Genomic DNA, 24,880 nt, shown 5'->3' with positions numbered 1-24,880 from the left:
TGACTAGATTGCCCCTCAATTCCTTCTTCAACCACCCTAATTCTTTTAATTCAACTATTTCCTAAGGATTTTTTTTTTTTTTTTGGAATACAGCTAGGCCTCTATTTCTTCTTCACCGAATGCCACCACTGGGTGGTCCATAAAGTGATTTCGGATTTCCAGAATTTTGACTAAGTAGTATGCATGCCTAAAATGGATACATAATGTAAGAAACAACACAAATTAATTCACAAATATATACATAAGACTGGACTAAATCATGTGGAGAAGGATGAGGTCCCAATCCAAGGTAGGTCTATTCATTTGACAAGGTTCTTCAAAGCACTATGCTAAAGAGTGAGATCTTGTGGTTAAGTATGTGTGGTTAATCTCTAATCCCTATTGACAAAAGGTTCTCAATCTAACCCCTGTCTTCACCCATAGGGTTTTGATAAAGTTCAAACTTAGTGGAGTGGTTCGTGGGTCCCCACAAGCTCTGCCACATGGGGACTGACGATATTACACTCCTTTCTAATCCTAATAGGCAAAGCCCGAGTAAAAGGCACGTGAAACTGTGTGAATTCCTAAGTTTAGCCTAATCGCACTATCCTATCATTTATTCACAAGCTATTTCATATAGGGAAATAAATATTCGAAATTAAACAAAAAATATTCACATGCTTATTGTCACAATGTTCCTGGACGTGAACTTGACAAAAGGGGAAATCTGGTTTTGAAAATATTTTCATGGAAAACAAGGTGTAATGGAGTTGCCACTAACATTTTGGAGTGTGGTTAGAACATTTGATTACTACCCAATTAAGGGTAGAATCAGTCTGCATTATCAGAGTCAGGCTTGCGTGTTCGATTACGCGAGGGGAAGGTATTAGCGCCCCCTACGCGCCCATTCTTATTAGTGGTTCCTAATTAATAAAAAATTATCCTACAAATTAAATTTAATAAGCTTTTGAAATTACTCCCTATCAAAAAGTGTAAACAAATACAAAAAATAAAATACTATATAAGTATTCTCTCAAAACCAGGGCATACCGTACTTTGAAGAGCTCATGTCTCCTTTTTAAATCATCCAGATGTAAAATCGAGAAAATTAGGTACAAAATAAACTCTCGACATTTGAAAATTTGTAAGATTTTTCTAAGGAAAATAATATTCCAGGAGGCTTTGGACTTAATTCGGATAGAAAAGAGTGCCAAAAATGTTTTTTAAGTCTCAAAATGTCTTTCTTGATTTTTTTTGAATTTTTATAATTTTTCTTGAATTTTGAAATAACAAAAAAGGCAATTAAAGCAAAATCATGAAAATTAAGTCAAAATTTTCCTCCTGAGTTTTTTGAATTCTTTTATGATTTTCTAAGTGCAAAAATATTTTCGTAGCTTTAAAGTATATTTTTGTGATTTTTTGTATTTTTTGTATTTTTTATGATTTTTTACATAAAAATTATTTTAAGATGAAAAACAATGAAAATTAGTTTAGAAATATTTTTTTAGAATTTCCCCCAATTTTTCCTTTTTTTATAAATATTTTTTTGTAATTTTTATGATTTTTATGGATTTTTAAATGAATTATCAAAACATTTAAATAATAATGAATAAATAAATAAGAGGAAAAAAATTAGGGGAAACCGATTTTGTGGGCGAACTAGTCAAACATTGACCATTCTGGGGGGAAACCAGCTTAAGGTCCAATCAGGACTAGCGCGCCATGTGGCTATGTTCAATAGGTTGACGGTAGAGGGGCAAGATGAGGAACATGGCAGCATCTTGAGCGCTCACTGATGGCGGAGATCGGACGGCGGGAGATGGAGTAGCTTGCTGCATTAACTACTAGGGGGGACATTATGGCCACGTGTCGCGTGGCGGGTGAAGGGGCATATAGGGGGTTGAAGATCCAATGGCTACCAAGTGGCCATGTGAGGCGCCCTAAACGAAAAGCAAATGGGTCGCCACGTGTTGAGGGATGAAAGGAGGAGACCGTTGCTTGAGGATCTGTGTTGCTGCATGATCCAAATTGTCCCAAGGGGGCATAGATCATGCGGCTGGCAGTCGAAGTGAACATAGATTGCTTATGTAGCCTGGATATGGGCCATTGCCTAGAAAAACGAAATGAACAGACTGGATTTAACTGTGTACCCTGCAACGGATGGAATGCCTCGTGCCATGTGTCAGCATTCTATTGCTCCAAAGTCTACCATACATAAGCCAAAAATTTCCAATTTCTCTCATTTTCAACTTCCCATGCAGCAACTCCTACTCTCCCTTCCCTCTCTCTCTCTTTCTTCTTTGCTTTGCCTTTTTTTCTCTGCAACTCAATGAACAGAAACCCTAGGGTTTCTGTTCCTCAATCAATTGATGCTCTCAACTCCCTTAATCTCTATTAGCCAAGCTCAAAAGACCTGGCCTCCCCGCAACTCTTTTTTATTGCCTTCCTATGTAACCTTGATCTGAAAACCCTAGCTCTTCATCCCTATCTCTCATTCTTCCTCTCTTCTTGGTTCTGTTCAAACACCCAAAAATCCTAGGGTGACTCCAACAACTCTTCCAGTCTCTCTTGACCTCTCTCAATCCTTTCTTCCTTTCTCTTCCTCTGCAAAAACCCTAGCTCTGTGCTTTCCCTTTTGTGCTAACTTGCCTCTAAACCTCTCATCTCTGTCCTCTCCCTCATACCTGTTCTTCTGGGCAACTCGAAGCTTAGAGCCTTCTCTCAGATCAAATATCTCCCGCAACTCTCTCTCTCTCTCTCTCTCTCTCTCCCTCTCCCTCTCCCTCACTCTCTTACATTTTCTTTTCCTTTTTATGCGAAATCCCAACACAGAAACCCTAGAATTTCTGAGATCCTGATTCTTCTATGGCACGAGCATATGACATCAAGCAAGGATGGGTTCAATACTAGACTTCAGGAGGTATGGAAGGATCAAAAGCTGAGTATTTTTGAACTTTCTTGCCCTTTTATTATAATTGCTTTTTTATTAATGAATGGTGTACGAGATCTAAATACTGCTGCTTCTATTGTGCGATCTGGGAATTAGGGCTAGTGTTTGCTTTGCAAGTCTTGGGTTGAAGACGAGTGGAATCATCTCAACCCAATGAGTCGGTGACAGGGTTGACTCGCACAAGTCAACCAAGGACTTTGGGAACTCGGTCTAGCTTGAGTTAAGCTCATTGGACTCAGGTGGGCCTAGTCACCAGGGGGGTTGTCACGTGAGTATTGGGGTGAGTTGGAACCGGATTAGGCTTTGGGTTTTAGAAAATGGGCTTATGGTTTATTTTCAAAAAATGGGCTTTGGAGTTTGAATTTTAAAATGAGCTTCTAAGTTAAGTCTAGAAATGGGCTTGAGGTTTATTTTAGAAAGTTGGGCCTCAAATTATTTTTAAAATGGGTTGGGGCAGTTTATTTTAAAACATGATGGGCTATAGGGGATTTTAAAAGCGAACTAGGCCCGAGGGTTTTAAAAAGGTTTTTGGGCTTTGGTTGGATTTTAAAAACAGGGCCCGGGGTTGAACTTTAAAATGGGTTTAAATTTGAGAATGGGCTAGGCTATTAAAAATTTTGAAATGGGCCTGAGTTCAAATTTTCAAAGTGGGCTCTAAACAAAATGTGTTTGGTTTAAAATAAAACTGGGTCGAGGGAATTTTTTTTTTTTTTTAAAAAAGTGGGTTTAAAGGTTTTAAATAGAGTTTAGGCTTCAGGTTGGAGCTCAGAGTCTGGTTTTAGGGGTTTGGTTCAGGGTCCAGTTTCAGGGGTTTGGTTCAGGGTCTATGTTGATCTTATAGGTCATATCTTGTTTTCATAATGACCAATATCTTTGTATCTTACCTATGCTCTGAGTTTGCGTGCAGGTTCATTCTTACATCATATGGTGGTATATGGTGATACAAGGGAAATGAAGATCAAATTGCTTTTATTTGTGTTTAATATTTTAATCATTTTGGGTCTATAATAATTAATGCATTGCATGCATGGTGGGACTATAAGCGCAATGACCTTAGATCGACCATAGGTCCTTACACATCACTTCGAAAATCCCCTTTAAACTCACAAGTCATATATATGCAAATAGAGGTAAAATTTAAGGTAAAAATAGGACCTATCTTAATGTTTGAAAGGGCTTCGGCCGCCCAAACTCACGTTAAAAACGCCTCAATCGACCGAATAGGTAAAGAGTCAATGAGTTGACTTAGCTAGTGCAATCGATCCAAAATGAATGTACTGTTCCCACTCAACTGAACATAAAAGATGACACTTTTTAACTTCCCCAACCGCCCAAACTCTAAGTTCAAAATCACCCCAAATGACTAAATTATGAAGTTCGGCAAACCGAACCGTTAACCTGTCGACGAAACCTTGATCTTTTGGAAAATCACCTTGGCCTAGCCACCTAAACTTTCCCTTGGGCACCTGAACCTGAAAAAGTATCGTTTCTATCTATGTCTATTTGGGAGACCGTTACTCTCGGGTTGCCACATTTTTACCACTTGTAATTAAGGACAATTGAGGTTAAAAATTGATTAAACATATTTAATAATTCCCTTTGTATCCAAACGGTTATATTTTTATTAAAGGCTATATATATACCTTCATTTGGAAAAATTAGAAAGTGATTAGAGCCTTGATTAACAAAAATTCTCTCTGAAATTCTTTGAGCTATACATTCCCATTCAAGCTTACATACTCCACCCATTCTCATTCCTTTGCAAAAACAACTTTGGTAAGAGTATTTTGAGATAACTTACACTGCCACAACAAGCTTACACTCTCTCATTTGTGTTGATTGATTTTGTGATTTCAGTTAGATTAAGCCAAAAGTTTTCCCCCATGATTTAATCCATAAATTTATTTCGTAGGGAAACTTTCCTAAGCTTGTGAGTCTTTGCATTCTTGTTGCAAAACTCAAGAGCTTGTCCTTTGTTGTGAATAAAATATTTTTGACAAGTTGGTTTTCAAAATATCTCATGTTCTTATCTTTTGAGAAACATTTACAAGATTTTTGCTTGGGTATTCAAATCTTTGATATTGAACATTGTGATTGACATTTTTATTTTCAATCAAAGATCCCTACACATACACTCTCTCACTGTGATTGCTTTACTTGCATTATCTTGAGAGTAGTTATATATAATCTTTATTGAGCTTATAATATCCTATCATATTGAATTGCATTGGTTATACTGGTACAAATCTGCTTATTGGAGAAGCATGCTTATTGTACATGAAATTTGTGTTTCATTATCTGTTGTAATCTAGACGTGACCTGAAGGGGTGTTAATCTTGCCTGTAAAGATTGGCTATAAAGGTTGAGGTCAGCCCTAGAAATTTGACCTGGTATTGCATACAGTGTCATTCCACCCATTAAGTGAGCTTTAGTGGAATCCTTGGCCCTACAAGCTAGAGGCGGGAACGTAAGCACTTTTGCCAAACCTCGATAATACATTTGGTGTCATCCTTATTTTATTTGTTTTACTATACTGTACATGGTTGTTTGATTTATTTGGAGCAATTAATTACAATTGTATTTATTCGCTTACTTCTTACATGTTCTAGATTGATGCTAGGTTTGTGAAATACTGCTGCTGGTTAGACGACCTAGGAAAGAAATTTTTAAATTTCCAATTCACCCCCCCCCCCCGGCGCGCTCTTAGGATTATAGTAAAGTCAACAGTCCAAGGGATCCGAATCTCAGTTCGAGTATGGGAGAATGAGGAGTGATCTGATTTCAAACTTGGGTTTAGGTTCGAGTCTGGTGTTTGGGTTTGAGCTTTGCTAATCCCAAGCTCAGGTTCACGTATGAACCTCAGACTCGAGAAGTTTTGATACCTGCATTCAAACTTCACATATAATACACTTCAAATAGAAGAGGATGCTCAATTTTCCTTTTACCTTAAACTTGCTTCTCCTCCGGTCTTCTCCCTCTTATGTCTGTCTGAGTGTTTTGTTGGAGACCCTCCCTTCTGTGTGATCCTGGACTAGCCTCGAGGTCTTGAGTGAGCAACTCCAGCTCTCTGGAATCGAGTCAAACCTCCTTCTCTTCATCTTCCTTTCCCCTCTACTTCTCTGTTCTTTGCAATTTGGCAGAGTTTTTCTAACCTCTCCAGTCCCTCTCAATTTCTGCAAAGTCTCCCTCTTCTAACTGTCTACTCTTTCCTCTCTCGGTTTCTGTAAAGTATAACTATACTCTCTAAGGGGTGTCCCACTACAGTGTGAACCTCCCTATCTATAGGGAGGTTGGGCAGCCCTTTTGGCACCAATTTTTCCTTCTAACATAATGCACTGTGCTGGCAGGGAATAATTTTTTCCTAACAAATTTTATTCCTTCTATGCAAATGTGAGTTTTGCGCTTTTTCTAAATTTAATTTGCTGTTGTTTCATCTCTTTTTGTGCACAGGCGAGTTTGGAAGATCCAGGTGGCAGCTCTGGAATGAAGGGCATGGGATCCTTTTTGTTTCCCTTTTGAGTTTTTTGTCTATATATATATTGGTATGCTGATGTACCTCCGAGTTGCCTTCAATGCAATATGCATTTGTACCAACTTTCTCTTCCTGTAACATTTCATTTGCTTGCATCTTATTTCCCAGTATTTTGTTTTCTTATCTTCCTACCTTTTTGGGTTTTATCTCCTTGTACTCGATGTACCACCGAGTTGCCTTCAGTGCAACATGCATTTGTACCAACTTTCTTTTCCTTTGTATGCTTTCTTTATTTCTTTGTATGTTTGCACGTATCACCCTGGCACGTGCTGCCCCACCTCTCTATAATAAAATATGGCATTATTTTTCAATTTTGACTGTAGTCCTAAATGTCAATATTAAGCAAGTTCACCCCAAAGGAAAATCTAGTAATATCCTTGACTTTAAGACTAGACCAAAGTTCCCAGCATTAAAGGACTCACTCTTGAAAACCCAATCTAAAAGCTTAACTAATAGATTGAAACACTTGATTTCACAAATTAACAAATATGTAACAACCATGAATATGAACATGCAACCAAGAAAGAATCAAATAATATACTAAAAGCCTAAATGACTTTATATAACAATACAACCATGAAAAATTAAATAATATAACAATAAAAACCCAAATAAATAAACACCAACTATGTGACAATAATAAATATGAATATACAAACATGGAAAAGTAAGTGGTACTATCATCTCCTAAAACAATCTAATATATATAGTGGTAATGAATATGAATATACAAATAATAAAAAAAAAAAAATTAAAGGGTACCATCATCTCCTAAATGAATAAAAAACCAAATATATAACAATAATGAATATGAATATACAAACTTAAATGATAAAACAATAAAATCCAATGTGAATAGACAACTATATAATAGTGATAAACGTGAATATACAAAATTAAATAACACAACAGTAAAACCAAAGTGAATTGACAACTATATTAAATAATACAATAGTAAAAACAAAAGTGAATAAACAACTATCAGCTATTTTTTTCTCAAACAAGTTGGGTGTTCAGAGGAAAGGAGAAATTCTTCAAGAGACTGGTTTTATTGAGGGTAAATTTCCTTTTACGTATTTGGGTGTGCCAATAGTAGATAGTAAATTGAAAGGCTGTCATTTTGACCCTTTAATCCAAAAAATCAGTAAGAGAGTTGAGGGTTAGAAAAGTAGATTGTTGTCTCAAGGAGGTCGTCTTGTTTTGTTGAGACATGCGCTTTCAAGTATGTCATTGCATCTGTTAGCTGTTCTAAATGTACCGAAACTGGTGATTAAAAAGATTCAAGGTATGTTTACTTCTTTTTTCTGGGGATTTAAGGATGGAAAAGAAAAAATGAAATTGAGGGCTTGGAAGAAATTGTGTGTTCCTGTGGAGGAAGGGGGCATTGGAGTAAGGGACATTTCGGAAGTACAACGGTCTTTGTTCATGAAGTTTGGTTGGCATTTATTAAAGAAGAATTCTTTATGGGCTAGATACATCTTCGTACTACCTGGATGTACCATATACAAAGAACGATGCGCTTCTTCAAAATTTGTCTTTCTGATCTCCTCATCATTTGGAACACACAACCTAGTCCCAAACTTTAACACACCTTTATCTGAGATGTTAAAATCTGCAGCCGAACCCTGCTGCACTTTCTCCACAATCTCTATTAACTCTGCATCATTAGCTTGCCCAGCTTTAATACACTCAAACAAGGTCGGTTGGATTATCAAGCTAGCAATGAAAGCCCGATGATCCCCAAACACCAACTCTACGCCAAGGCTTTCCATATATCGCCTGACATGATGCTGAGTTACAACTGCAGATACTACTGCATGTTCTAACTTACGACTCAATGCATCTGCTACCACATTAGCCTTTCCTGGGTGATAGTTGATCGTACAATCGTAGTCCTTAATCAATTCTAGCCACCGCCTCTGCCTCATATTCAGCTCCTTCTGCGTGGAAAAGTACCTGAGGCTTTTTTGGTCTGTGAAGATCTCACACTGCACCCCGTACAGATAGTGTCGCCAGATCTTCAGTGCATATACCACGACAGCTAACTCTAAATCATGCATAAGATAATTCTTCTCATATTCTTTCAATTTTCGAGAAGCATATGCCACTACCTTACCCTGCTGCATAAGCACACATCCCAAACCCTTCAGAGACGCGTCGCTATAAATCACATATCCACCATCCCCCGAGGGAATAGTCAACACTCGAGTAGTAACCAACCGGTGCTTCAACTCCTGAAAGCACTACTCGCAATCACTTGTCCACTCAAACTAAACTCCCTTCCTAGTTAATCGTGTCAAAGGTCCAGACAGTTTAAAGAAACCCTCTACGAACTGACGATAATAACCCGCCAGTCCCAGAAAACTTTGAACCTCCTGCACACTCTTCGGTCTAACCCAGTCAAGCACAGCTTCAATCTTGCTAGGATCAACAGAGATATCGCCCTCAGACACCACATGGCCTAAGAACGCGACCTGATTCAATCATAACTCACACTTCGTCAGCTTAGCGTACAACTTCCTTTCTCGCAACCTCTGTAGCACTAACCTCAAATGACCCACATGCTCTTCCTTACTCCTCGAGTATACCAGAATGTCATCAATAAACACCACCACGAACCGATCCAAGTACTCATGTAAAACCCTGTTCATCAGATCCATGAACACCGTCGACGCATTCGTCAACCCAAAAGGCATGACTAAGAACTCGTAGTGACCATATCTGGTTCGGAAAGCAGTTTTCGCTACATCCTCTACTCTAACCCTCACCTGATGATATCCTGACCGCAAATCGATCTTCAAAAATACCTGCGTTCCCTGCAACTGGTCAAACAGATCATCTATACGAGGCAAAAGGATAACGGTTCTTCACCGTTACTTTGTTGATCTTACGGTAATCAATGCACATACGCATCGACTCGTCCTTCTTCTTCACAAATAATACAGGAGCTCCCCAGGGAGAAACACTAGGTCGAATGAATTCCCTGTATAGTAATTCCTGCAACTGCACCTTTAACTCTCGAAGTTCAGCTGAAGCCATCCGGTATAGAGCTTTAGAGATCGGTGCCCTTCCAGGCAGCAACTCTATCCCAAACTCCACCTCACGGTCCGGAGGTAAACCGGGTAACTTATCTAGAAACACATCCGGAAACTCGCTGACTACCCGAACATCCTCGAGTCTCAACTCATCCCGCGATGGTTCCTTCACACAAGCTAGGTACCCCTGACATCCGTCCAAGAGTAACCTCCTTGCCTGCAATGTCGATAAGATCTGTGGCGCCGGATGCACACCCGATCCCACGAACTCATATTCCTGCTTCCCAGGAGATCTAAACGCTACTACCTTCTTCCGACAATCTATCACCACATAATTGGAGATTAACCAATCCATTCCCAATATGATGTCAACCCAACATGTCGTATACCTCAAGATTTTTCGATAGCAGTCTCTCCTGAATCACAACTGGACAGTTTCCTATCATCTTACTACAAACTGTTACACTCCCAGTTGGCATATTCACAGACAACAACTCACTCATCACACAAGTTTCTGCCCCACACAACTTCACAAAACTAGCACATATGAACGAATGGGTTGCCCCCGAATCAAATAAAACAACAACTCTATTTGAAAGCAATAACATGGTACCTGTCACCACGTTCCCAGCGTGTTCCGCATCCGCTGGAGTAAGTGAATATACTCTCACCAGAGCCGTTGCCGGAGCCGTGGTTGCTTGATAATTTCCCCGAGGCACCTGATTACTCCCACGGTTCTGGCTTTGTGCAGGCATAATCCTTCTCTGTTCCAGACAATACTTCGCCATATGGCCCGACTGGCCACAGTTGAAGCAAACACCTCTGAATGGCTGACACTCTTCTTCGTGCCATTTATGGCACTTCGCGCACAGTGCGGAGGATGGATCCCCCTGAGAACTCAGCCGCTCGGTGTTCTGCCGATACCCGGAACTATAGCTCTTCTTCTTCTTCCACGATCCCTGCTAAGAACTACTTTGAGGACCAGAAGATACTGGCCTCTTCCCTTGTACTTGTACAACCTCATCTCCTCGAAGGTTGGTCTCAACTATGGTGGCTTATCCACCAGAACAGAAAACTCACGGATCTGCAGCATCCCCACAAGACGGCGGATGTCTTTCCTCAGACCCTTCTCGAACCTCCGAGCCTTCTCGTGCTTATTCGGAACTAGGTATGGTGCAAATCGAGATAACTCGATGTATCTGGAAGCATATCTCTGCACTGACAAAGTCCCCTGCATCAGGCCTGAAAACTCGTCAGCCTTTGCATCCCGAGTGGAGACCAGAAAGTATCTCTCGAAGAATACTTCCTTGAAGCGGCCCCACGTCATATCAGATGAACCAGCTCTCTGCCTCTCAAGCAGACTCACCGCTGTCCACCATCGCCCTGCTTCCTCAGCCAGTTGGAAGGTAGCGTACAAGACCTTCTGCTCCTCGGTGCAGTGGAGGACTCCTAAAATTCTCTCGATCTTCTCAAACCAGTCTTCCACCACAATCGGATCCGGTCCTCCCATAAATGTAGGAGGGTGCATGCGTGTGAACCTCTCGATGGTACACCCCGTATCAGTAGGAGAGCTCTCGCATCTCCTAACACTCCGCCCAATTTCTCAAATCACCTGTCTTGCCATACTGCAAGACACAAAAGGAGTTCATCACTTGCCGTCTCCTCGGAGCCACTTTCCAAGTTATTATCCTTGGGCTCCATGCTGAAAACAGAATAGGATTCGGTTAGAATCCCTACAACACATACAGTTAACACAATGATCTACACTAATCATGTTAACTACTTCCTGCCAGGTGTAGGTCTGTCCTATCACACTAACACAAAAGTCATCAATGATCTGCCTTGCTTTTACTGGAATCGTCATCCTAGGAAAAACACGGAATTCCGTCGACAATTCCTGGTCCAGCAACCGAACAACCCACAACCAACTCTACCCATATCCACATCCTATACTCTGGTATGTACACATCAATACTCCTAACCAAGTCTACAAGACCTAATAACCTGGTTAGCTCTAATACCAAACTATCACGCCTCGAACCCTGAAATGGGACCTAGGGGTGAATTAAGTAACCTAACCTGTCTCTATATCAATATAAAACATACATGATACTATATACAAGAGGGTCTGACCCCGTGGGGTAACGGATGCCCTATATACATATATACAATACATGTCCATACTCATCAATATACACAGCGGAAAACGGCCTTTCTTTACATCAAACTGTACCATACCAGAGTCTATACCATACAAGGTTAAACATACCTACAAATACTATACATACCACGGGTGTCTACAAAATCCATTAGGACAACCCAATTACAAAATTCGTACCTATCAGGTACTAACAGTAGCTAAACACACTCCCCGCTTCCGGATGCTAGGATGCTAGTTTCGGCTACCCGAAGGACCTGAAAAACATATGTATATATATTCGGGGTGAGACACCTCTCAGTAAGGGAGAAAACAGGTTATATCAGTGTGTGGTATACTAGTGTCATTTTCATACTTCATAACACATACATACGATACAATTTGAAACACATACGTACAGTTTCAAAACAAGTTCCATACATTTCCATACAATTCCATACAATTCCAGTATTTTCACAAAATCCATTCCAGTTTATACGATACTCAAATACATAGATACATACATATGGTCAGTGTCGTCACACTACTCACAACTGCACAAGTCACCTAGTCTCACAGCAATTACGTTCCAACACATTAAACTACAAAGGTTTCTGACTTAGGCCCAATAGTGAATCCATTGCTACACATGCAACTACACAAGGTCACCTGGTCTAACCCCGATTACGTTACCATGTGCAAACTACGCTGTGTCAACCTAGGTCACTGTGGTCCGTTGCTACATTCAGTGACCAACCGAATCATACTGGTGATATTTCGCACCTGGGATATAGAGTCGGCCACTCTTGCCCACTGTAGTTAGCCGTTACAGGGCACAGCGTACGGTAGTTAGCCGCCCCTAGCTGTTACAGCGTATGGTAGTTAGCTGCCCCTAACTGTTACGGCGTACGGTAGTTAGCCGCCCCTAGCCGTTTTTCATAAAACCTAGAATCACTTTGGAACTCACATCCCTATACATTTCAGCATACAGTAATAAGCCGCCACATAGCTGTTTTTCACAAATACCTAGAACAACATACATACATACACACGTACCACACTTATTTGGTTTACGACAAATCATATCATTTACAATTTCAAGTTTACAGTTTATGCAAATGTGGATTACGGTCACCTCAAGAATACAATTTAAATGACATAAACGGTTTTCCAATCAAATAAAAGATGATACTCGAAGTCCCCAATTTTTCTGAAAACTATAACCCAAAAATCCCATGTTTTTACCCGATAGATTTTCCCATATAAGTAGTCAAAACATACATACGATCGTAGCCTATAGGCTTACCGATCCTGATTTCGAAAAAGAACTGATATAAATAGAATCCCCTTACCTCAACCCGAAACCAAACCACGAACTCTACAGCCCTCAAAACTACGAACTGAGACTCCGAAATCTACCAATCACAATACTAAACATGCTTATAATCCATACTACTACACATATACCGAATCAGAAATGAAAACCGAGCCTTACCTCAATTTTGGCCCGAAACCCGAAAACGCTCGAACCGTGATTTCAATCCACAAAAGTTGTAGAGAATCCCTCCATGATCCTTGTGGTAACCTCAGATTTCTAATTCTATTAACGATCGGCAAGGAAATCTAGAGAGAGAGAGTAAAAGAGTTTAGAGAGAGAGAGAGAGAGAGAGAGACTTAGTGAAGAAGAAACCCAAATCTCCTTTTTTTAAGCCTTTGACCCGCTCGATTTTCGTTGACGAAAAGTACCTTCGTCGATGAAAAATCAAGAATTTCGTCGCGGATGTCGACACCTCGTCGACGAAGTCTGATATTTAAAATTTTCCAGACCTCTCGGCTTCTCTTATTCGACGAACCTCTAAATTTCGTCAACGAAAAGCCTACTGCCTTCGTCGATGAAATCTGGCTTCGTAGACGAAATATGCAGAAATCCATTTTATATTTTTCGGGTTCTTACACGGCGGGTGGTGGCGGCATCCTTAAAGACCATACAGGTTCTTTTGTATTTGGTTTTTCAAAATAGTTCTTGTTCAAATAATGAAGCTGAATTGAGAGCCGTGTTGGAGGGAATAAAGATTTGCAAACATTGGGGTCATACCTGTATCGATATTGAATGTGATTCGAATATTGTAGTTAATTGGATTAAAGCCAGGAAGTGCTCATTGTGGTATTTGTGGGATTTTTGGGAGCAGCTTATTGGTTTATTGGAGGGAATGGTTTTTTCGATAAATCATTCGTATAGAGAAGGGAACAAAGTGGCAGATGCCTTAGCTCGACAAGGTACTATGGGGAGGAATAATTTGTTTACAAATAGTAGTCAACTCCCTAGAGTTAGCAATGGTTTGTATAAATTGGAGAAGATGAGTACGGCTTATATGAGGTATGTTTAGCTGATTTCCTTTTGGTTTTTGCTTATGCTTTTTGTTGTTTACCTTTTGTTTTATTTTGTTGTGTGAGGTTTGTTTTGTAAGTCCTGATTTGTTTCGTTTTGTTTGGACTTGTAACCCGGTTTTGGTTGGATGTTGGTGTTATTCTTTGGGAGGTTTTTAACATTTGTCTTTTGTTATCTCCCATTGATTGTCTTGTAACCACAGTATTCCTCTACCAAAAGTGAGGGGTTATCAATAAATAAACGGAGGTGCCGTCCTTCTTAAAAAAAATAAAAAAACAAAAAAAAGTGAATAAACAACTATATAACAATGAGAAATATGAATATAAAAAATTAAATAATACAACAGCAAAAGCCTAAACGAATAAGCAACCAATATTATAACAAATATTTGACAATAAAAAAATCATAATAAAAGTATTAAAATAATGCTAAATTATTAAATATGGGTGTACAACCAAAAATATTAAATAACAATAAATTTAAATTTACAACGATAAATAAGACAACAATAATTAAAAAAAACTAAATAAAACCACAAGAATAAATAACAACACTACATTAATATAAACATGAATTAATCAAAATACATGGATAACAATAAATGATGATGATCAAATCCGAAGAAATAATAATATACTTTTTGGAATCTCAATATTTCTTTTCTTGTAACAAAGAGAAAAAGAAAAAGAAATGGAGATCCATGAAGAGAAATATAAGTCATAGCATGGACAATGTTTCCTTACAAACACAAAAGGAAACACCGGACATGTGAAGCGGCTACTGTTTGCGTGAGTGTGTGCACCTTGTATGTGTGGTGTGTGTACTGTGAAAGTGTTCGTAGCTATGCCTGTTGTGATGCTATAGAGAAGATAGCCACTGTTAATATGCCTTACAATTATATCAAGCGCCGACGGTGGAACGTCTAATCGGCACCAGGACGTCCATAAGCACAGAAAGAAAAATAATAGATCGGAGAGAATAAAAGTGTGAGAAGCCCGGGATGCAGATTTGCCAACGGAGATTGCAAGATCTCATGACAATCAACCTATTAACTTCTCAACATTTATTTAGTTACAGTCGCTTTGGCAAGACAAGATCAAGGGCATCAATCGCCCTTATTTCGGTACATGTAGCCGTGAGAAGTGTTGGTGTGTGTCTTCAATTGTGTTTAAGTGTGCGTTTCAATGTGTGTTGCTGTGAGTGTTTTGTTGTGTGTCCGGTGCATGTTTTAGTGTGTGTTTTAAGTGTCTTTATGTATGTGAGTGGTGCGTGTTTTACTATGTGTTTAAACTGTGTGTGCATGAGAGTGTTTTAGTGTGTGTTTTAATGTGTGTGCAGGTGTGTGTTTGAGTGCATGTTTTAGTGTGTGTTTTAAGTGTGTGTGCAGGTGTGTTCAAGTGCGTATGCGTGAGTGTTGCTGTGAACCGTGGCTATGTCTGAGAGAGTGGAAAGAGGCTTGCCGGAGATGGTAAAATGGTGGCCGAAGATGGTGAGCAAGCTGGAGTGAGATTAAGGCTGTGTGTGCGTGAGTAGAGAGGTGCTCACGGCCGAAGATTAAGTCCCCCCCAGCGGCTATTGTGAAGGCTGCTTTCCTTCAAAAGTCTCGCATTGCAGGTGTGGCTATTGGCTGGAATTGCGGGAATTCCTCCTCCAATCAAGCCAGCTCACACCCCATTAAAAAAAATTCCAAGCATGTAGTAATAATAATAATAATAATAATAATAATAATAATAATAATAAATTTTTTATATTTGACCGGACAAAATTGGGTGTCTACAATGGTCATTCTGAGCATTCATCCACAACATGTATGAAATACATTATTACATACCAAAAACTAAAATGCATTACAAATTAAAATACATGTTTTTTTCTTTTTTGCTCTTCATTTTCCCATAAAATATGCCAGGAGTATGAGTTTTAAGTTGTTCTGACTTCCAAGTTCAGTCTCCTTATGTGTGTTGAATACAAGACCTATTCAAATGCTAAATACACACATAAGATGGTTGTGCTTTGTTAGCCTCAAAACAGAGATCAAATTCAAAAAGTCAATAATCTTCCCTTTTTTGATTATGACAAACACATGAGAACAAAATGAGTTAAGTCTAAAAAGGCTCCTCTTAACAATATGCTTAACTTAAAAGATAAGTAGTGAAGCTCACACATATCAAAAGACATAAGACATTTTAAATAAATCATGCATTTAGATTTAACATTAAAGCTCACAATTTTACCCCATTACAAAATTATTTTCCTTAAAAAAATCTCCCCCCCCCCCCCCTTTGGCATAAAATCATTAATTATTTTACTCATAAAATTCTTCTCCTTTTGACATCAACGAAAGGGCTAACGTAAGTACAAAAATAATTTGGGCATGTAAAAGAAAAAATTAGCTTAAGATAACTCCCCCTTTTTAATACAAATACTGGGCATAGAATTTTGCACATAAAAACATTATAATTGGTCATTAAAAGATTAAAAGACATGTTAAACATGGTCAGACCAAAGATATCTTCAAATCATTTCAATTTAAACACTACATAAGACCAGTAAAATATTTGAGTTTAAAACATACGACATATGATAGCAAGTGTAGGTTTGATCATAATACCAATCTAATTGGTTAGCATGCATTTTTAAATATGAATGAACCAGTCATGCAATTAATATATATATATATATATATATATATATATCTGTGTGTGTGTGTGTGTGTGTGTGTGTGTTGACCCTATGGGTCATAGCCGATTTTGATAATGACAAATACTCTTTGTATTTGATGACTTTCAAGTTTGTATGTAGGATCATACTAGCTGAATTATATTAATGGCATGCGACAACTTGAAGAAAATTGAAGACCCCGGCATATTTGTTTATTGTAATGTATATTTATCATTTTGGGTTTGTAATAGTAAATAGTAGATGGTCTGTAATAATCAATGCATTACTTGCATGCTAGGGTAGATAAGCTCAAAATATTATTGAATGACCTTTAAGATCCCCTTCGGTCAACCAACGCCAAATTTTTTGGGTTATCTCATAAAGATCATATATTGTCTTTAGGACCCTAAATATTGCATAAAATTGTCTTCCATAGTCTTGAAAATAATCATCATATGTATAGGGAATGCCCAAAATAGGCATGTTCGGTCGACCGAACCCAACCAAACTTATTCAGCTTGGTCGATCGAACTGGTCAGTGGTCAACGGTTCGAGGAAAAACGGTCAACTGAACCTAGCCAAGCTTATATGGCTTGGTCGACCGAACCTCGCTAGGGTCAAAAGTTAACCCTTCGATTGACCGACTAGAAAATGAACTCTAACTCTCTGGTTGACCGAACATCCTCGGGAGAAGCCCCAACCGCTTGGTCAATCGAACCTCCTAGTTCAAAATGATATGGTCAACCGAACCACGCGAATTTGTAAAATTGCCTTCCATCTAGTCGACCATCTTTCTAGTTCAAAATACTCCTGGTCGACCGAACTAGGACACTCGGTCAACCGAACCTTAAGTACGGTTGATCGGTGCTCTCGGATTGGTGAAATTTACCGAGATTAAACACGCTATTCTTTTTATTAACCACACTTAAACTTTTGTAAAAATGACTCATATGTCCTGAACGATTATAATTTTGGGGAAGTCTATATATACCCCCTCATTTGCAAAAAATAGTGTGAGATTAGCAAACATAATTAGCAAATATATTCTGAATTTCAAAAAGCCTATTTTTCATATTCAAGTTTCATACTCTTATTCTTATTCATCCATATTGCAAATACCACTTAGTAAGAGTGCTCTCATGTTCATCTCACCAAGCTTAAACTCTCACTTGCTCGTTTTGATTGAGATTAATTTTTCTTTGAGAGTAAGCTTCTAATTTTTCTAGGGGGCTTCGTAAATAAGCCTTCCATAGGAAAACTTCTTAGAGCTTCTAAGTTTTGCATATTTATTGCAATACTCAAGAGTTCATATTGCGTTTTTCTTGCGAAATACTATTTTACAAACCGATTTCAAATATCTTGTGTGGTTTATTTTGAGAAAAATATTTGTTGAAGGTATTTGAAAGTGTGCTTGAAGGTAAATACTATTTTAAAAATCAACTTCAAATATCTCTTGTGATTTATTGTGAGAAAAATATGTGTTGAGGATATTTGAAATGTGCTTGAGATCTTTGTTGCTACATTGTGATTGATACTATTATTTTGACACAAAGATCTTTTCACATACAATCTCACGAACTGATTATCATATTTGCATTAACCTTTGAGAGTAGACATTAAGACTACACTGAGATTATCATATCTTATCATTTGATAGTGTGTTGATCATATTGGTACATATCAGCTTGTCTAAGAAGCATTTTCGTGTACGTAAATTTTATATTTGTTGTATTTTAGACGTGGACCTGAAGAGGGAAACTAGCCCTGTTAAATAGTCTCGAATTGGCTTAAACCCAATTAGGAAAGACAAGTGCGCCATCCTGGTAAGGTGTAGGTTGAGGTCAGCCCCGTTAATTGACTTGGTTGTAATCGATGCCGCTCAACCCATTAAGTGAGCATTAGTGGAATCCTCGGCCTTATGAGCTAGAGGTGGGGATGTAGGCTGTGTTGGTCGAACCCCGATAACATATCTTGTGTGCATTCTTTATATTTCTGCAATTTATATTTATTGTACATATATGTTTTGTTGTGAATGATTGGGTTTATTATTGCATAGACATACCCTAGGTTGTGTAATACTGTTGATCTGGTTAACATAATGTGTAATTTTTAAATACTCAATTCACCCCCCTCTTGGAAATACACCAAAGTCAACAATATATAAGGCAAAATATAAAGAATTTTGATTTTGAAAAGTTCTTGCCCTAGAAGCAATTTTTAAAAATATATTTCCCCTTTTGATATTTTCAAGAAGTACTGGAGATGATGCTTGCTGAAAAAAAAACTTTAAAGATCATGCAAGCTTAATTTTTCTAGTAATCATTTAAGCGCATCAAAATATGACTAGAAAAATACTACCATATAGATAAGGAGGTGGCAATTTAAATCAATATCATATGGCTGCATATATGATTGTGGCTAAGCAACATATTTCAAATAAATATTTTTAATAAAATCATCACAATTTAGCACATGCCACACATAATTCAAAACAAGTCTAAGCCATAGAGTAGGCGAGTGCGACTAGATAGAAAGTTAAGTTCAAAGGCTCTCCCTGTGAATTTGAATATGAGCTTAGATGCTATGAATTTAAGAATTATTGTGGGTAAAAAGAAGTTCATTATACAAAACGTATGAACCACAGTAAGCTATAAGTCTAAGCTAAAGGTAGGGTGAGTATAACAAGGTAGAAATTTACTTTTAGATACTCCCCCTTTCGATTTAAATCCTAGTTTAGATGAAATGAGCTGCTTATACTTATCAAGGATTAATTTCATTAAGTATTCCATACCATTTAAGCACTCCTTTTAAAGCAACTATATTGGATATCTTATCAAGACATTTTACCATTTGACCAGTATATCTTCCCTATAGAACACACATGCATTTGAAAAAATATATATCAAGGCATTCTATAAAGTTCATAAACCTTAGAAGACTCCATATCAAATCATAAAACTTTTAAAACTTGATATGATGTTCAAGGTTTTCAGAAGAGCCTCAATATTCAAAAAGCTAATCATAATGCAGTTAAGTCATTTATCACTCCATCTATAGGGATGGAGCTTAGTTCTCCTAAATATGTAATGATTATGTAAGGATGAAGTTTGATATTTGTTTAACTTTCACTCATCCTTTCAAAAATATTTTACCATGTTGTTGACTCTATGAGTCCAATCCTGTTTTGATAATGACAAATTACTTGGTATTTGATCTATGCATTGAGGTTGTGAGCAGGAATATTATTTAGCATGCACGAAAGGTGAATGAGTCATGGAAGCCACTAGGAGTAAAGCATATACACCTGGCACAACCCATGGAACTAAAAGTGAAGAAGGATGAAGGAACAAGTTTCTAGTTGAAGACTTTAATGGGATTTGGTATCTAGATTTCATGTATTTACATGTCATATGATATATTTTGAAGCTCAATTACATCTTAGGCTGACCTTAGGACTCATGCATCTCATGAAAAATTTCTTTAATATATATATTTTTTATATTCATATACACAAATATTCTCTGTCAGTAATACTACTGATAATTTCACAAGCTCAAAGGAGCACTGAATAAACTCTAAGCACCATACATATCTAAGCAACGATATACAAAAACTGGGAGCTACTATATACAATACCAGATAACTACCATGTTCTGAAATATATTTACAATACAAAAATACCCAATGATGTCACTATAATCTGAAAACTATCCCAAAACTTTGGTATCTCAAAATACCTACCCTTTCTTGTATGGGCAGTACAAGCTAATCTCTATCCGCGAGCTTGATCTGCTCACCTAGTTGGATCTCCTGAAAAGCAGTAAGTCATTAGGATGAGACAACGCTCAGTAAGAGGAAATATGCTATTACTAGTGTGTGGCGGCTGAGTTACGCATTTGAAATACTAAAATAATACTAATATTGTAATTTGAGTAAGCTAATAAACTGGACAGAATATATATATATATATATATATATATATATATATATGTGTGTGTGTGTGTGTGTGTGTGGAATATAATTTAAAACATGGTTGTGTATCTGAGTTTGCTATCTGAAGGTATTGCTAATATAATAGTATAAACTGTTGCTGTGTGATTTATCTGTACATAGGAACTTCTGCTATACCATGGGATCTGTATATCATGATATATCCTCTCATGATAGGGTTATGCGGTCCGTAGGCTGGACTTACTCTGGTTGGTCTACTAGGCAAGTCAATCTGAATCTCTAACATCCGCCAATCTGTATCAATCTAGCCCATTGCAATCACTCTGGGCCATCTCTAACCTCTATCATCGTCTAACCGGCTACCTCAACCCAGCATGCTGGGGAGACTGCAATCTCTCCTCGCACGGTTAGACAGAATCCACATACTATCTAAGTCATGTGGTTGCATGTGTATGAAATAGCAACGGTACCGTGCTCTGCTGTATATCTCTGTCTGTAATATCCACAAGGGTCTGAAACTGTGTAATACTATATACATATATATATATATATATATATAATCATCTTGCTGCTTTTAACATGATTTCAAAACAACCATAACACTATAAATTTGAGTTGTAATATCTGAAATATCTATCTGAAATATCTGTATATCTGTCTGTAATTTCTGTAATATCTGTCTAAAATATATGTCTGTAATTTCTGTCTGAGTGTTATGGTTTAGAAATCATGTTATTCTGAGAAATACTGTAAGTCTCATTCATTACTATAATCTGTATAACTGAATATCTGTAATACTTTAAAAAATACTATACTGTAATAAACTCATGCCACACATTTGGGAAATCAAAATCTTATGCTCAATTTCTATAATTCAGCTATAAAATAAAATTCTTACTATTCTGGAAAAATAATATGATATGCATTCTTAAAAATACACATTCATAATCTTTTGAAATATATAACAAAATTTCTAGCATAGCATATTTCCCTTACCTAAACTCTGGAAAAACTCCTACTGGACTCTAACCCTATACCCGCAGGGTTCCCTGTTCAACATCATGAAAACATCTTCCCCCAAAACAAAATATCAGTATTTCACTGCATTCTACATTTCCTATAACTGTGAGAAAGGTAAAAATTGGACAAAATACCTTACCCTGAAATTGGGATGAATTTCAAACCATCTCCACCAACGATCAGCTCCGGCAGACTTACAGAGAACTTCACCAAGAGCGTCGTGGTGGCCTCAAATCTTCAATCCAACAAGAAATGGAGCAGAGATCGAATAGATAAGGAGAGGAAGACGTTTTAGAGAGATAAAGAGAGTTTCTCGCGAGATTTCCTATTGAAAAATCTGAATTTCAACTATTTATAGGGCTGGCTTTGTCGACGAGTTTTAATATTCCTTAAACCCTCTCTCGATATCTTCTCGTCGACGAGGCGTGCCATCGTCGACGAGGTCCTCATGTATCCTCGTCGATGAATCCCCTGTATTCGTCGACGAGACCCTGATTAATTCCTCGGGTTATTACAAAGATCGCAATTCAACAAAGCACTATGTACATATCCAAGATCGCAGCTCAACAGAGCACCATATACGTATCCAAGATCGCGGCTCAACAGAGCACCATATACATAATCAAGATCGCAACTCATTAGAGCACCATATACGTATCCAAGATCACGGCTCAACAGAGCATCATATACTTAATCAAGATCATAACTCAACAGAGCACCATATATGTAATCAAGATCGCAGCACAATAGAGCATCATGTATATAATCAAGATCGCGGCTCAATAGAGCACCATGTACGTATCCAAGATCTGGACTCAACAGAGCACCTTATACGTAATATTCGTGATCTGTACACCACCGTAACCATTCATGTTGACCTTATAGGTCACGCCCGGTTTTGATTATGTAAAATACTCATTGTATCTAATGGGTGTTTGAGGTTTTGTGCAGGAACTAAGATTGTTAAGATCAAGATGGGCACAAAGCAAGTAAAGTCTAAAGATCGATTATCGATCTTAATTGTAATATAATTCCTTTGTGAAAATTGATCTGTAATAGTAAGTAGGGCTCTAGTTTGTAATAAGCTCACACACATCACATGTATGATTTATTACGTAAGCTCAAACAAACCGTAAATAAGAAATGACTTTAGAAAGACCTTAGGATTTTTCCTTCGGTCAACCGACACCGGACTTTTTTGGTGCGTTCAAAATTGGACCCCAAGTGACCTTAGGACACTCACTATTGCACTTGCATGTATTAGGCACTTGAATAGGATTTGTATGTTTCGAAACGAGACCGAAATGCACACCTGGTACACTTTCAGTCGACCGGCCAACATAGTTCATTTTGGCCTAGTCAACCGAACCGTACCTGGGTCAACAGTTGACCAAGGTCCTGGTCGACCGAACTAGGTAGTTCAAAAAGCCCTGGTCGACTGAAACCTCCCTAGGTCAACATTTTAACCATCTAGTCGACCGAGCCACTTTTGTACTCCAACTACCTGGTCGACCGAGGGTCCTGGGGAAAAATCCCAGCGGTCTGGTCGACCGAACCAGCCAGTTCAAATTGGCTCGGTCGACCGAACCTCAGTAAAATAGGAAAATCGCTTTTGGAAAGGGTCTTTCGGTTGATGGACTATTTAGTTCAAAATCCCTCTAGTCGACCGAACCATTTGAGACCTGGTCGACCGAAACTGTTCTGGTCGACTGGACCTCTCGAGTTGCCCTAATTTTTACCACAGTTAAATATTTTTTAAACAGGGCTAAAATATTTGAAATATCACTAAACTTTCTTAATAATACCCAATACGTCCCCCAACGGTTATATTTCCTCCCATGTCTATATATATGAGATCATTTGCAAAAATTAGACATGGATTAGTTACTTTGATTAGGGGAGAATTCTCTGAAAACCCAAAAGCCTATACTACTCATTTTTTATCCTCATTCACTCATGTTTACCTTCTATTAGTGCCTACATCATTCGTAAGTGGATTGAGTGTTTGTTTCCATAGGTTTGCTCTCCTTGTCTTGCTTGGTTGATACAATTTTATTGAGAGCAAAACCTAAGTACTCTTAGGGGACTTCGTTAATAAGTCTCTCCTAAGAAGACTTTCATTTGATTTTCTAAGGTTGTACATTCATTGCAATATCTTGAGAATATCGTATAGTATTTTGGTTGCAAAATCCTTTCATAATCACTTTCAAATATCTATTGTGTTTTATACTGAAAAATATATTTGAAGAGATATTTGTTCATCTGATAGTGATCTTTGTTGCAACATTCACTCACTCATATATTTTGCTAAATATAAAGATTACACATCTTTTGCAAACCAAGCATATACATCATTTGATACTTACATACTTGAGACATTCTGCTGATTGAAATATTTGAGACTTGACATCTTTGTGTGAATTTATTGGTTAAATATATTGTGAAACAAAGATTCCTTGTTTGATACTCTCACGTACGCATTACACTGATAGAAAATACCCTTGAGAGTTGAACTATCCAGACCACACTGAGCCTGCATATTGAATCATATTGTGGTGTGTGTTATTGCGCATATTTGGGTACATATCTGCTTTGCACGAAAGCACAATCACTGTACCATTTGATTATATACACATTTGTTATATTTCCAAGCACGGGCCTGAAGAGGGAGACTAGCCCTGGAATAGTCCCAGATTGGCTTAGACCCGGTTAGGAAAGTTAGGTGCGTCGTTCTGTTAAGGCGTGTAGGTTGAGGTCAGTCCCGCTAATTGACCTGATTAAGGTTGAGGCCAGCCTTGTGCTAATTGACTCGGTTGTAATCGGTGTTACTCCACCCTTAAGCGAGCTATTAGTGGAATCCTTGGGCTTGCAAACTAAAGGCGGGGACGTAAGCACAGTTGGCCGAACCCCGATAACATATCGTGTGTTATGTATATTGTCGTACTTTATATTTAACGCACGTGTATGTTAATATGTAAATGATGCGCTTGATTTAAATTTCCGCATATTATATTCATCAGCGTATTTGGAACTGAATAGAAAGACCCTAGGTTGTTATATTCAACTAACATCTAGTTTAACCTAGGAAAGAAATTTAAAATTCCAATTCACCCCCCTCTTGGGAATACACCAATTCTAACAATTCACAGTATATACATTCTTTCCAACCATTCCAGGAAACGGTCTAAAACCACAACATTTCCATTACAACATCATAAAAATCCCA

The 24,880-nt window shown here is 38.0% G+C and overlaps 1 non-coding gene across 1 annotated transcript; it reads right to left on the bottom strand.

The window, feature by feature from the left end:
* Nucleotides 1–15,004: 15,004 nt before the first annotated feature.
* LOC131163245 (small nucleolar RNA snoR109) lies at nucleotides 15,005–15,102 on the bottom strand. The gene has a single exon (XR_009139020.1). It is a non-coding gene; the product is annotated as a small nucleolar RNA snoR109 (small nucleolar RNA).
* Nucleotides 15,103–24,880: the final 9,778 nt, after the last annotated feature.

This window comes from Malania oleifera, chromosome 8, assembly GCF_029873635.1.
Source record: "Malania oleifera isolate guangnan ecotype guangnan chromosome 8, ASM2987363v1, whole genome shotgun sequence".
NCBI lineage: Eukaryota > Viridiplantae > Streptophyta > Magnoliopsida > Santalales > Ximeniaceae > Malania > Malania oleifera.
Note: the sequence above shows the minus strand (reverse complement) of the source record. Positions and strands in the feature narration are given on the sequence as shown.